The sequence below is a fragment of the Propithecus coquereli genome, unplaced genomic scaffold (assembly GCF_000956105.1).
Source record: "Propithecus coquereli isolate 6110/MARCELLA unplaced genomic scaffold, Pcoq_1.0 Scaffold325, whole genome shotgun sequence".
Classification (NCBI taxonomy): Eukaryota; Metazoa; Chordata; class Mammalia; order Primates; family Indriidae; genus Propithecus; species Propithecus coquereli.
In genome coordinates this window covers 1,749,352-1,761,615 of record NW_012148897.1, presented here as the reverse complement: position 1 = coordinate 1,761,615, position 12,264 = coordinate 1,749,352, and positions in this window count along the sequence as shown.

Here is a 12,264-nt window from a genome sequence, read left to right as displayed (position 1 = left end):
AAAAAAATCTATTCCACCAATCTATAAATTTTATGTGTAGCATTTAATTTATTTACATTCAAGGTTAATATTGCTATGTGAATTTTGTTCTTGTCATAATCTTAATTCTTATCTAGTTGCTTTGTAGTCTCATTTGTGTAATTATTTTACAAGACTTGTGAGTTTTATACTTTCATGTGTTTTTTATAATAGTAAGCATTAACCTCTCATTTCCATGTTTAGAACTCCCTTCACCATTTCTTTTAGGGCCAGTGTAATGGTAATGAATTCCCTCAGCATTTGCTTGTCTGAGAAAGACTATTTCTTCTTCAGTTATAAAGCTTATTCTAAAAAGATACAAAATTCATTATTGACAAATTTTTCTTTAATAAGTCTGAAAATAGGACCCCAGTCTCTTCTGGCTTGTAAGGTGTCCACTGTTAGTCTAATGGGATTTCCTTTATAGGTTAGTGGACTTATTTTCTTGCTGATTTTAGAATTTTTTCTTTTGCATTGACTCTACATAGTCTATGACTATATGTCTTAATGAAGTCCTTCTTGTAGTATGTTTCCCTGGAGTTCTCTGTGCCTCTTTTATCTGGGTCTAAATCTCTAGCAAGACTAGGGCAATTTTCCACAATTATTTTCTCACATAGGTTTTCCAAATTTTCACTTTTCTTTCTCCCTCAGGAATACCTATAGTGCATAGGTTTAGACTCTACATAATCCCATAGCTCTCTAAAGATTTGTTCATTTTTTTAAAATTCTTTTTTCTTTATTTTTGTCTGCATTAATTCAAAAGACCTGTCTTCAAGTTCTGAGATTCTTCCTTCTTCTCGGGCTAGTCTAATGTTGCAGCTTTCAGCTGTATTTTGTAATTTCTTCAATGAATTTTTCATTTTCAGAACTTTCTGTTTGATTTTTCTTCATATTTCTTTGGTAAATTTTTTGTTCATATCCTGAATTGATTTTCTGATGTCTTTGGATTGGTTTTCAGATTTCTCTTGAATCTCACTGAGCTTCTGTATAATCCACATTTTGAATTCTTTATCTGGCATTTCAGAATTTTCATTTTGGTTAGGATCCATTGCTAGAGAGCTGGTATGATCCTTTGGGGCGTAGTAACACCTTGCTTTTTCATGCTGCCAGAATTGTTATGCTGATTCCTTCTCATCTGGAGAAATTGTCACTTTTTATTTTTTAATTTACTTTCTTCAGGATGGGATTTGCTTTCCCCTTGAGGGTGTGACTGTAATGTATGTTGAATAGGGTCATTTGGCTTTGCTTCTGGGTGCTTTTAGGGGACCAAGGCCCTACATGAATTCCTTGGCTACAGATAGCCTCAGTGTGGTGGTTTTTCTCAAATACTGGTTGTGGTAGTGGTGCACTAGGCATCCGAGTAGGCTCTCAGCCTCCCGCAGAGAGAGCAGGTGGAGATCTTGAGAAGCTTCTTTTTCTCAAGTGCTATGCACTTGTGTCAGCAGATTTTGTACTGGGTTTGCAGTTCAACCTCCGGCCAGTAGGTGGCATTTGCAGATCTGTCTGCTGTGGCAGTAGCAGTAGGGTATATATTTGATTTTTGTTTACCTGGAGAAACTCTCCAACGCCTCAGGCCATGGACTGGTCCGTGAGACATACAGTAGCCTGGACTTTGCTCTCACCCCCAGAGGGAGGCAATAAATTTATCTTGTTTAAGTTTCTCAATGGTAGTGCTTTGTTATGACAGTACTACAAATTATATATACACACACATCTAATTTTTTCTCTATATATTTTAGTTGGCATAGATATGTATAAATATAATTACATGTGTATGTATATATGTATCATATATATTCTGTGTATAAAATTAAACAGAAACTATTTTTGACCCTTTTGAATGTTTCTTTTTTAAAATATCCTAGGAATATTTTCTCATTTTCACCACAATTTTCACCTATTCAAAGTATTATCTTGCTCAATATTTTAAAATAGCTATAGTTGTAAAAGAAAAGAATCTAAAATTCTGAAGAAAATTTGTCATTTCCTATGTTACTTATCAGATTTTCTGTGTCAATTACAGTTTTTAATTCACTTGCAAGTTAAATTGTACCATTTAAAATAGGGTTGGCAGATATTAAAGTTTGATGACAGGGAAGATTTTCTTCCATCTTGACAATTCAGTGACACCAAATTCTTATAAGCCTGTGTTTAAGGAACAATTCTTAAAATTCATGGGTTAGAAAATAAACTTACTCTGAAATGCCAGAGTTATATGATGAAAATTAAAGAAATAGAATTTGTATTTGAAGAAATAAAATAAAGGAATTACTAATTTCAAAAAGCAACTCAGTTGAAATCATTTCTTTCACTCTTATTCAAGCATCTTCTGCTAATGCAGAAACATCCTCTAAATATTAAAATGAAAAACATCCAAATGAGGTATGACTAGGTTCTGGATAGTCCAGATGTTTCCCTCTTCTTACCAAAACCTTTTTTCAGATTCAGTGTTCTAGAAGACTTCATACTGACAAGCACTTACCTACCTTCTCTTAAATAATACCAGCCATTTATTTCTCCTAAGTTGGCATGTTATTTTCCCAGTAAAGACAAACAATTAATTTCTCACTCATTTAGACATCCGCTCTAATTGTTTTGAACTTTCTTGGCCAAATGGAAGATCATTTTTCTAGTCTTAAAATAAAACAGTAGCAGATTCTTTTTCCCCCCAAGAGAAAATTGATTCAGACCACAAAAGGATTGCACTCCAGTTCAAGGGACTGTGTGAACTAATTAATGTCAGAAGAAAAATCCTTTTTCTTATTCATGTACCTTTTGTCTTGATTCTTCCAATTAATGACTGACTTTATTCAGTGCTTAAAAGGAATGGGGTACGCTTTTCAGACATGTTTTGGCACAGAGAAGGGTTGTATTACATATTAGAGGAACTGTATGTTTGACTTGATAACTTTCTCAGGACATCAGTCGTAATTTGAATTCTCATCCAATCAAAACTTAAGTTACAAATTCAAAACCTGTTTCAATAAATCAATACGGGAACATAACATAAGTCCTTCATGTTTTCCTGACCAATCTAACCCAGCTCATTAAAGCAATTATAGTCTTAGAGATGTTTGTTTGTTTGTTTGTTTGTTTTAGTCCCCAGAAACAAAGAAATTAAGATTGGAGGGAAGACATAAGGAAGGTAACAAACTCAAGCAAGAAAATTTAGATGAATATTATCTGAAAAGCTTTAGTACATTCTCAATATAGCACCTAATTTCTAAATAATGTCTCAAGTACACAGGGCTCACAAGAGGCTTTGCTCTTCTGGAAGCTGCTGGCAATGTTTAATATTGTAAAGCTAAGTGATTTCCATGCCAGAAGGGTACCTAAAAACCCCACCTTTTGAGTTTTAGTATGCAAATGAGGATTAATCTTACTTTAATGATTTTAAGAAGACCCTAAACCACAGACAGTCTAGTTCCTTGTTTACGGAGAACCTGTACACCCTTGGAGAGACTTCAGTTTTGTGGGGCTACACATACTATCAATAATGCTTAACCCAGGATTATACACATGCCACTCCTAAATGAGTCAGTAGATAAAACCATCGTTACTTAGATCAACCACCCAAATTTCAACTGTTTGCTCACAGAGTAAGCCTAATTCTATAGAAAATAATGCTTCCTAATTAGGATTTAAAAACATCTGGCTTTTAGGTCAGGTACAGTGGCTCACATCTGTCATCCCAGCACTTTGGAAAGCTCAGACAGGAAGGTAAGTTGAGGCCAGGAGCTTGAGACCAGCCTGGGCAACAACCCCAAGTCTACGAAAAATTAAAAAAAAAAAATTAGCCAGGCCTGGTGGCTAATGGCTATAGTCTCAGTTGTCTCAGTTATTCGGGAGCCTGAGGTGGAAGGATTGCTTGAGCCCAGGAGCTTGAGGTTACAGTGAGCTATAATTGTGCCACTGTACTCCAGCCTGCTCCAGCCTGAGTGACAGAGAGAGATCTTGTCTAAAAAAAAAAAAAAAAAAAAGTAAGAAAGAAAAGAAAAGAAGAAAGAAAAAAAAAACACCTGGCTTTTTATATCCAGTTATTCATAACTGTCCCTGCATAAAGCAACGAAGTAAAATGGTGGTTCCCAGTATTTGTTGCATATTAGAATCACTTGGGGAACTTTTAAAAATCCCAAGGCTCAGCTGTCACTCCAAACCAACTAAATCATAATGTCTGGGAGTGAGTGCCAAGCACCAAGAATTTTTAAAAATCTTCAGGTGATTCTAATGTGCAGGAAACTTTGGGAGCTAGTGAAGTAGAATTTTAAAGAAAACTAATGGCAAAAATACAATCCAGGGCTAAGGAAGAACAAGGACAAGGTTACCCTAGGTAGGACTCATAGGCCCAAGTATTTGGGTATGTTTTCTTTTGAAATGGAGTGTGAGCATGCATTAAGAATATGATGTACACTAAACTTCAGCGAGATCTAAATGCTCATTTATAATTCTGCAGGAGTTGGCCATAAATACACACTGACTGCGCACATATTTGAAAGTGTGTCAAAATGCCTAAAAGGATATAAAAGATATTGATTGGTAAATATAAAAAAATGACCTTGCACACTTTAAGTATTTAATTAATTCAGAATAACTGATATTGTTTGCACCTGCACTGCTCTCCCTGTGAAAAAGGCCTCTTTTGAGACCTTGGACAAGAGCACACAGCTGCAAAGGCATTCAATAGATTGATTTCCAAATATAACCAGAGGTGATGGTAGTTTTCAGAGAATATTAGGGAAAAAACTGAAAAAGGAGTTGCACTCCAAGAAACATGTTTGCCTTCTTTAGGAACTATCTCAGCTCTCTACAATGAAAGGCAGGAAACACTGTGTATAACAGGACAAAGGAAACCAAGGAAACAAGTAAACTAATCAATCATCCCATTGAGAGTGAAGCAGAAAAATTAATTTGACAAATAATAAAGTCACGGAGAAGGAATAGAACTGAAACAAAGATCACAAACAAAAATTTCATTGACAGGCTACTAGCCTAGTATTGTTAATTAGCTTACAAAGTTTTCAGAATAAGTGACTAACCTAAAATGAATGCTGACCTGCACTGAGCTGAACAAGTTCTGACTATGCCCCCACTGTTGGTCATGCCCTGAAACATTTGCTTTCCCACCCGGTCTTCAGTCACATAGACAACACTAATGTCCATCACATACCTCATGTCCTGTCCTGAGGCCCCTCCACTCGGCTTGCTTCTTGGACCATAGTAATAACACTTGCTCACCCAGGAAAATATTTGCTCCAGGACACTTCTGAGTCTCATGGGGCCCATGGAGTTTCCTCAGAACTGTCTATATACACCCACTGAAATACTCTGTGGAGGAGATTTCTATCTCTCAGGGCCCCAAAGGAGAAGTAGAAAAAGTTTCCTTCTACTCTTCAAATTGATTCTTTCATTAAATCACACTTTTTCTATAGATAATATCTATCTCTATTTACTTCTCCAGGTGGTCTCAGATGTTGGACTTGGTGACGCTGCTAAGGGCTTGCACTGCTCCAGTTGCTCATCTGACAGCCAGTCCTGCAGAGATACTGATGGTGGGAAGTCAGTAGGTAAAGCACCAATGACTGGGCCAGTGGGGGTACTTCAAAATCCTCAAACATATTTGAATTCACATATTTTACAGACTCAAATCTACTGCTTTTTTGCTTCTTTTTTTAACCCCTTCCTGGATTTCTACCCACTATCTCCCTTTGAAGTCAGCTATTCTACCTCCTAGGTCATGTCACAGTGACAATACTTCTGTAGTTAAGTTAGTTTACACATATAATTCTTTGTTTTATCATTTATTACATAATGGAGAATGGTTTAGTGTCCTAGGAAATCATGGCTGACTTCTGTGTGCTCCTTTGTTGATGACAATTATAATGCTAGTCTATTTTGTTCCATGTCGTGGTTTACAAACCACAATAAACGTCTGTGCCCCAAAGTCTGGTAAAATACCTGTTTACTTTTTGTTTTATATTATTTCACTGATTAGTGTTAAATTGATCTGTTTTTCATGTCCTTGTACCTCTTGATCTTGTTTTTAAGAGTCTGTTTTTCCAGATGGCAAAATCTACTAGCTTCTAAAATTTGATATAATTTTAACTATACTAACCAATTTTATAGTCAAATTTACCCTGTATTTTATTCATCCCACAGCTCATCTAACAAATATATATCGAGCACTTTATATTTGCCAGGGGAGATGTATGTCTGGAGATGTAAATTTGGAACTCAACAGCATACAGATGACTCTTTCCGTGGCCTGGAAGGGTCCCCCTAGGAAAATAATGTTGAAAGAGAAGAACAGAGGTTGAAAGTTGGATTCCCAAGATATTGTAATGAGTAGAGATCAGAACAATAAGCAGAATTCCCCCAAGGAGATTGAGAGAGAAGGATAATCAAGAGATAATGGTATCCTGAAGGCCAAATGAAAGAAAATTTTTCAAGGAAGTTTGAATAATCAGCTGTATGAAATGCTACTAATAAGTTGAGTAAAAGGAGGACTGAGATTTGTCCATTAGATTAGGCAATATGATGGCCACTGGCAACCTTTAAAAGCGTAGTTTATATAAGAGAGGGAAGAACTTGAGTTTTATGTCTTAGGCATACAGAAGCAGTCAAATAGTCTCTCTCCTATTCCCACTTTCTCACTTCCAGTCTATAAAATGCCTGATATTATATAAAAGAGACAATGGTCAGCTTTAAGAAAGAACCTATGTTTACTGACTCAAAATGAGTCACCCTCTTCTCTCTGCTACCAAAGACTTACATCATCGGTTCTATCTGGATGGGTTCATTTTCTCCAAATGAGCAAAGACCATGTTGTACACTTTGCTATCCTTCTGTTCCCAAATCCTGGCAACATTCCTGAAGCACAATGTGAAGTTTGTGCTTAATTTAAAAGGAAACTCCATGCTCAAAGTGAAAGGCAACACAAGTAGCTCTGTGTCCTACGCCCCTCTGTCAAGAAGCTATAGGACTCCAATGTGCAAAGGCCATAGCACCAAAGAAGGCAGGTGTTCTGTTTTTGTCATCATCCATACCATAAAGTTGAGCACCAGAAATGCACTTGAAATTATTATGACAGGCCATTTGCCCTATGTGACAAGAGAAAATTGGTCTAACGAGGCTTATTTCAGAATATAGGAAATAATGTACTGTATTTCCCTATCAATATGATTGGAAATTATCACTCTAAATCAGTCATGTTTTCTGAGTGCTCTAGAGCCACATTATACAATGTGACACATGCTATATTAGAGTCAGGAGCCAAGAACGCCAGCCTCACCTTTGCCACTAAATTATTGAATGACATTGGGCAGGTCATTCAATTGTTCTCTGACTTTATTTCCTTATTTATAAATGGATCAGTAAAACTTCTTGCCCTTCCTTCCTCGTAGAATAATTGTGAGGATTCAAAGATAAAACTAATGTAAAAGAGTCTGTAAAGGTGTATACAAATCCAAATCGTCATAGTAAGATTATGATTAGATACAAAGACATTAAATCTTGAGATAAAAGAACATAAAAAGCATTACAATCTATAAATTCCGCCCTCTATACCTGCAAATCCTTCAAGTCATGGCAATGCAAAACGAAGAAAATACTTTAAAATCAAATTTGTATGCCTATGGGTTAAATGTCTGTTCTATTATAAGCTTTTGACAAGCTTCAGATGGTAAGAACGTAAGAGTTTAATACTGTAAATATGAGGAAAATTCAAGAAAAGTTCAAGATAAAGATGAAAATTTAAGATAATAGACAAGACATATATCAGGGAATTTTTGGTTAAATAAAAACTCCTATTTATGTCACAAAGAAAGACTTCTGTTATTGCTTCAATTAATATAGCATCGAATATTGGATTTTTAATTTATGGACGAGTTCTGTGTTTATATGCTTTTTTATTTTATTGTAAAAAACCTTGAGGTGCTTGCATGATAAGGTACTCCATAAATTATGTTGTGTAACTTCATATAGAGTAGTCATTAATCACAAGTGTTAAACTTTACTTTTCTTTTCTTTTGGCATTGAACAAAGAAATCTTGGAAGCATAAAGGAAACAGGTCAGGATAAGCTGCCATGACTATTTATTTCACTTTAAAGAGTTGCCTCAGAACAGAAAAAAAAAAAGTGTCAGATTTATTGTCCCCAATATCACTAACTGTCCTAGGTTTGGGCAAGAGTTTTCTAAAACATTTAAAAAAAAAATCTTAACATTACATGAGATTTTCAGCATTCAACCTAGGATAATTTTTTTAAATTGTTTCTAAATAAAGCTGTTCACTCACTCTTCTGCTCTCATGATGCTTTGGGACACAGAAATCTGAAATTCATATAAAACTAACAGATACACAATGTTAATTTCTCAGGGACCAGATATTTTATTGAAGACTCAAGGATGTCCAAGTGTCTTAAGATTATAATACACCACTTATGCCTTACTCATATATGAAATAGCACTGTCATTTCACTGGTGGATTAATTTCTAATACCCAGAATGTTTCAAGCAGATTACTTTGTGTGTTAACCTTTTTGGTAACCCCTGCAGACGGTGTTGCGTGTTGTAAATCCTCATTTTAGAATATGTAGAGCAGAAGATAATAAGTGTTGGCATGGATGTGGAGAAATTGGAACCCTTGTGCACTACTGGTGGGAATGTAAAATGAATAAAATGGGGCAACCATTGTGGAAAACAGTGTGGTTGTGCCTTAAAAAATTAAAAATAGAACTGTCACAAGATCTAGCAATCCCATTCGTTGGTATGTATTCAAATGAATTGAAAACTGCCTCAAAGAGATATTTGCATACTCATATTTACTGCAGCATTATCACAATAGCCAAAAGGTGAAAGAAACCCAAATGTCTATTGATGGATGAATGAATAAACAAAAAGTGATATATGCATACAATGGACTATAGTTCAGCCTTAAAAAGTAAAGGAATTCTGTCACATGCTACAACATGGACAAACTTTAGGTGCTGCTGTGCTTCGAATGCATCCCCCAAAACTCCTGTGTTGGAAACTTAATTCCCAATACAACACTGTGGGGAGGTGGGGCCTAATGAGAAGTGATTGGGCCACAAGCGTTCTGCCCTTATGAATGGATTCATGCCATTATCACAGAAATAGTTTTGTTATCTCGGGAGTGGATTCCTCATGAAAGGATAAGTTTCAGCCCATCTTCTCTCCCATAGATGTGCTCTCTTGTCCTTCCATCTTTCAATTTGAGATGACATGGCAAGAATGCCCTTGCCAGATGCCAGCCCTTTGATCTTGGACTTTTCAGCCTCCAGAACTGTGAGAAATAAATTTCATATCTTTCTAAATTACCCAGTCTTTGGTATTATGTTATAGCAGCACAAAATGGACTAAGACAAGTACATTGTACTAAGTGAAATAATCAGTCACAAAAAGACAAATACCATATGATTCTACTTGTATAAGGTATCTAAAGTAGTCAAATTCACAGAAAGAAAGAATAGAATGGTGGTTACCAAGGGCTGGGAAGAGGAGGAAATGAAGAGGTTTTGAATGACTATAGAGTTTTAGTTTTACAAGATGAAAAAATTCTGGAGATCTATTACATGATAATGTGAATATATTTAACACTACTGAACTTCACACTTAAAAATGGTTAAGACGATATCATGGACTGAAAATTTGTGTTCCCCCAAAATTCATATGCTGAAACCTTACCCCAAAATGCGATGGTATTAGGATATAGGGCCTTTGGAAGGTAATTAGATTAGATAAAATTATAAGGGTGAAGCCCTCACGAATGGGATTAGTGCCCTTATAAGAGTCACAAAAGAAGTTGTTGCTCTTCTCTGTTCTTCACCATGTGGGGATATGCAGAGAGCCCTCATCAGAATTCAACCATTATGCCCCCCAATCTTGGATTTCTAACCTCCATAACTGCGAGGAATAAATTTCTGTTGTTTATAAGCTACCCAATCTATGGCACATTGTTATAGCAGCCCAAATTGAAAAAAAAAAATTGTTACATGTGTTTTACCACAATCTTTAAAAAAATAATATATATAGCACCTATCATGACAGCATCTATGTGTTTTAATGCACACTGCTATTTCAACACCAAACATTATCTTGCATTAATCTCCTAAATTCATAACAGGAATCTGAAAACAGACAATAGATATAAACAATTTTTTAAATCACCCTAACAAACTTGTAGGCTTAATGAGAAAGAAATAAAAGCTGCAGAGGAGAAAAAAGAACTATTTGTGTAATTGACAATAAAAGGTTTATTAAAATAGTTGATGTCTTAAACTTTATTAGAACAGAACTATATATTGATGGCAGTGTTAAAAACAACAACCATGAGATTTTTATACACAATTTTAATTATTTGGTTGTGAAACAAAACTATTGTTTATATAATAGTGAGTTGTGATATTGTAGTTTAGATAATGTCTCAATGAAACACTGTATAATATCTTGGTAATATTTTATTTAATTTACATATGTATGTATATAGATATGCAAGATAACAATTTAGTGATCATTATTTGTTATACTATACATATTTAAAATGACAAACATATCAAGTAACAACTTTTAGTTAATCTATATTTATTTGTTTCCTCCATCGCTTGCTGTATTATTTAGTAAATAAACCACTAGCAAGAAAAAGATAACCCACTTGCCTTAAGAAACCAGGCTTTGAATATTACCACATCAACCATAACTGCAGATTATCCACAGAGAATGAGAGAACTGTGACATGAAACTTTTGAAGAGATATTTTGAAGAAAAGGAGTCAATGAGGAGAAAGTCTTCTCTTGTGAGAGAAAGAACCGAACTTCACATTTTTTAACAAAGTATTTGACAGTTAAAAATAATTTACAAGTGACATAAAGATGCAATAGCTATAAAATATAAAGAAATTTTGAAGTCTTTAATATTATTCAGAGAATAAAAAGAATGATGAGGGCTAAAGGAAAAGAAATGTAGTACATTTTGAAGAATTCTAAATTTGGAAAATATAATGATTAGACCAGAATAAGAAGTTATTTAATAAAAGAAAATCCAAAAAGATTCAGACGAGTCCTCTCAATTATAAAACCACTACAATGTTTACACCATATAAACATGAAGGGCATTATATACTATAAATAAAGCAGTCATATATAAAACAAAAGATGTTAGAAAGTGTGTGAAGATGGGCATGTCTGTGTGTGGTCCCTAACAGAGTCTCCCCACATCCAGTACAAGGCATCTCTATGATTGGGTAAGAGGTACTTTTCTCAGTGGAGGCCTAAATGCTGTTGCCCACTCTTCCTGCCTGGTCACCCACCAGCAACCCCAGGAAATATGCCCACCTGTGGTTTCCTTTAGTAAGTGATCACTTTGGTGCTCTAGGTTACTCCATGTTCCAGCCTGGATTCCACCCCATCTTTGCCAATGAGCAGCACAGAAGGGCTTCCAGGACATGTGGCTGACTCATAAAGAATGCTGCTGCTGTGTTCTTTGATGTTAATCTTTTTTCAAGCATCTCAGGGATATTGCAGAATACATAAACTTGAATAATATCTTTCATTCAGGCTGTAGATAAGATTATCCATAGCAGTCATACCATATTAAACTCTGATTGGATACAAATGGAACTCCGTTACTCATTTTTCCCAATTAGTATTTCTCAACTGCTGAAAGTTGACAGTGATTGTGTGAGTCTGGTTATCATTTTCTCATGATGTTTTCACCTCAAGTGTCCACGTTAGAAAATTAAGATGATTTTCTTATAGTGGCTATAGGTTAGAAATATTATTCTCAATAATTTGCATTATAAATACTTTCACAATTGTTCAACACAACAGAATATCAATCAGGATCAAAATTGTGATTTGTCCTCACACTTTCTCAAACATCCTAAGTATATATGTATTTATACCTGAATCTCTTGTTGGCCACTCATCCTTGCTATACCTGGCAATATTGCTATATTCTAGCACCTTATCACATTGTACTGCTCCAGTGGCCTCCATATTATCCCACATCTGATCTGAATGTCCTTGGGACTTCTCTTTCAATATCTGGCAAATTCTAGTAACCACAGTTTTTACTTCAGTATAATGGTCAAAGGAACTGATTTTGAAGGCAAATAGACTTTGTTTGCCAGTTTTGTCACTTCCTAGCTTTATAATTTACCCAGCTTGTCTTCCTAAATTTTTAAACGAGCCCCAGTTTTTTCATGTGTAAAATGGACAAAATAATACCCAATT